Raw genomic sequence first — 4,226 nt, 5'->3', positions numbered from 1 at the left:
CTTTACATTACAAAAAAAATCAATTTAATATTAGGGTAGACTGGGGCACGTTGTCACACATTTTTTTCAATATTTTTTGTATTTTTTACATTCAATATTTAAGAGTACTTTGATATGCCAAAATTTCGAGTGAACCCTCAGCTTCAATTGGACAGTATCGAATTTTGTGTGATTGTTACTCTACAGTTGTTACATAACAATAAATAACGACAGGTCGCTTGTGACAACGTGCCCCGTGACCGGGGCACGTTGTCACATCAAATTTAATTGCATGCAAAATGTAATCCAAACTGTATACAACGTAAATATCAATATATTATAGTGCGCTGCAATGTAAAAAAGTAAAATCCTTCACAGAAACATTTATTTTATTTCAAAAAAGTACAAAAAGCACGAAGTTTTCGTCTTAATCTAAATAGGCAAGAATTCCACTCGAATGCGCAACTTATTGATAAACATTTTTTTTTTTATAATCATGTCGGTGATTAAACATAAAATATTTTTATTCGTTATCGTCATCCGAAGATTCGCAATAGATTCCCATCAAATTCGTGACAACGTGCCCCGAGGGCATTTTTTTACTTCAAACAGCCTCATGTCCGACACGTTTGAGATATTCGTAAGGTTAGGTACTGCACGCGGTAGGTAAAAGTACATACTTTAAGATAATATAAAGGTCTATTCTGAAAAAACATAAGCTTCATGTCCAGTACGTTGAATATTAGCACTAAAATTTTACTTACGGTCGCAAAAAACTTTCAAGTTGATTTTACGTCAACACGGCTGGCGCAATCTCAAGACTGTAAACACACCAAAGATGGGCATACACTACACTGGGTGCTGCCCTCCGGTTATTAGTTTTTTAAATAAAGCCAAAGTGACAACGTGCCCCGCGTGACAACGTCCCCCGGTCTACCCTACTTATAGTTTTCTAAGAAAAAATTCCCAAAAAATCATTTTTTGATCACTCACACTGGGTTCCCCCCTTAGAGATGTTATTTACTTAGGTTTCCATTTTTTATCGTAGAAATGATAAAGGTAATTAATATTAAAAATTCCTACACAACAGGTTTTGAAGGATAATGGAGATATCAATTGCAGATATTAATTGGCCTAGTTTACACCGATCTCTTGATACGTGTATCAAATAGTTTATTTGAGTTGATCAACCAATAATTAAACTAATTTACTAGTTATTTACTACTATTTAAAACGCGTATCAAATGATCGGTGTAAACTAGATCATTGAAATGTGTGCATTATGTACAAGCACATTTAAATTTTTATCCAATAGGATTAAGTAAATTAAATTCTTCGAAAAGAAAAGTTGATTCTACCGTTCTCTCGCTTAGTGTATAATTCTTTAATAAAAAGTTGATACAAATTTATGTTTGTAATAATATCTATAATATATATTCGCTATTTACAAATAAAACTTAATATCAAAATATTTTTTCTGTGTGATTTACTTATCAAAATATACATTACATATATATTTGTGAAGAAAATTGAAGAAGATTAAAGGAAACATTTTTAGTCGTATATGACAAAAATCCTTAAGTATTACGATAGCGATTTACATACATGCTTGTCACAGCCCACGTATATTCTACGAAAATAATATAAAACTAGATAATATAAAACTACACAAAGAATCATCAGTTGCGTTCCCTGAAATATATATACTAACAATCAGTAACGTGTGCAGTGACAAAATTTGAGATTTTTACTGTCTATATAAATATAAATTTCTTTTTAGTTTTTAAACTATTTCAAATAGTAAGTAAAAGTAATACATACATTCACATAAATTTTGAAAAATTTTTAAAAGCTGTTTTTCTCTATTCTCCCTATATTTCTTAATAAAATTGAACAAACTTTATTAGGTTGCAAACTTTTTAATGGAATAATAAAGACAGATAATGAAAAGTATTATACGTGTTGCAAAATTAGGTTTTCTTAATTTCATCAAAAACTTATTTATAAATTTTTTATTCTTCTAATAAGTTTGTTCTTTATATTGAGTTATACTGCACTTTCTAGCTCTTTTACTATATTAACTAACAATTATGAAATCATTTTGCACGGTTATCAAGGTTGTTTATAGTTCTATAGTCTGATCATTGACTTTTAGCCTCTAAAAGAAAATAAGTAACACTTCTGCGTTAGAATAATCAATGTCTAGAATAATAATAGCGACGCAAGTAACCATAACAGTAATAGAACTTGAACTCATTGTCTGTCTGAGAATAATTGATTATTTTGTTATGATAGATTACACAAGTCTGCGTGATTTTGCGTTCTGGAGAAGAACGGTGGTTTTGCTTCCTCATAGAGGAAGCTTTGTGATAGTGAAAAAAAATTTTTTCGAGATTTTGATGGAAATAGGTTTAGAATGTTTCAAAATGTCGAGAAATCACATTAGTAGAAAATGTCCGGAAGTATGTATGCGTGCGTGCATGCGTGCGGATTTTTGTACATGCATCTACTTTTACAATTTTTTAGATATCGGGCTGAAATTTTGCACACAAATATAGTATCATAGTAGAAAGTATGTTGTTCTCCAATTTTCTTAAAATCCATCAAATGGTATAGATTTTAGGGGGGGGTTTTCATTTTTCAGAAAAATGTGTTTTACGCTGTAACTTTTTCAATATTTGAGATATCGGTCTATTTTTAATTCTATTACATTTTTCAGTCTTTTCTACCCTTATTTTATATATAATTTTTTTAGATTTGGTTAATCAGTTCTTGAGTTACAGACGTTTGAAATTTCGGAGAATCCGTACATACATAGAAGTCTTACAAAGTTTAGTCTAATCAACTAAATTTTAAAGAATTATATATGAAATAGGAGTAGAAAAGACTGAAAAATATAATAGAATTAAAAATAGACCGGTATCTCAAATATTGAGAAAATTCAGACAATTAAGCCAATTAAGGATTATTTTCTAATTTTATTAATAAAAGCAATTTTTATATACTTAAAAAATTATTTTAAAGTAGAAAAAAACTATTGTAATAGTATAACAAATATTAGTCGCAATAAAAATTATCACAATAAAGAAAGTGTGCAAGTAGAAACTTGCACATTGCTTCCTTATAATTTTTAAGTGTACAAATTATAAATTTGAACATTACCTTCTCACAATTTTCAAGTATGCAAATTATAAATTTGCACGTTGCTCAATCAACATTTTATTTCGCTCATAAAGCTTCCTCTATGAGGAAGCCAAATTAATAAATATCTACTAATAATTATACATAAAAAAAAGACTTCCTCATGAGAGGAAGCTTTATGAGCGAAATAAAATGTTGATTAAGCAACGTGCAAATTTATAATTTGCATACTTAAAAATTGTGAGAAAGTAATGTTCAAATTTATAATTTGTACACTTAAAAATTATAAGGAAGCAATGTGCAAGTTTCTACTTGCACACTTAAAAACTATGAGGAAGCAATGTACAAGTTTTTATAGTTTTTCTGAATCCGAATCCGCAAGCAAAAGTGTCCTATCACGTCAGGTTTGCGAGAAAAATGGAATTAAAGCCTTCCAAAAACGCGTTTTTGATCATTTTTGAAGATTCGTAGCTGACAAATCCGATGTGCGGAAGACTTTTAAAGTGTCTTAAATTAAAGCTTAAACATTGTACTTTAATATGAGAATATCAAATCTTTTAGGCACAATCAAACCTTAGACGCTTTGTTTTTAAAGATTGGTGTACGCTTTATTCCAGACTTCTGCAAAACCATTGTAAATTGTAAAATTTTCAATAGAATTTAATACGTGGAAATAAAACATCATACCTACTAGCTGCGTAACAAATTATTTATTTTATTTGTGTAGACAATGATTGTTTTTGTTGGAAAATATGAAAGAAATGTCGTACGCTCATAGATTCTTTCGTGCAGTTATATAGGCAAAAAATCGATTAAATCTCTGAAAAATCCTCATCATAGATGCCAGAATGAGAAACTGCGCTCACCCAAAAGTCGGGTGATGGGGATACGCTCATCAAAAGAAGGCACGTACATACGCGCGGTGCGCTCGGAGTACCCTTATGAAAAAGTACACTCAACTTTGATGGTTAACACCCAAATTTGAGTGTTAACACTAAACTTGCGCCCAAATTTGAGAGTTAACACTGTAATTTTTGTTGTGATTTGGATTGCCTGGAAATCGGTATTACCTCTTGACGATATATGATGTGGTTGTAAATGACAAC

Source organism: Temnothorax curvispinosus, unplaced genomic scaffold, assembly GCF_003070985.1.
Source record: "Temnothorax curvispinosus isolate PA1 unplaced genomic scaffold, ASM307098v1 QBEX01004309.1, whole genome shotgun sequence".
Lineage (NCBI taxonomy): Eukaryota > Metazoa > Arthropoda > Insecta > Hymenoptera > Formicidae > Temnothorax > Temnothorax curvispinosus.
This window is presented reverse-complemented; position numbering follows the sequence as displayed.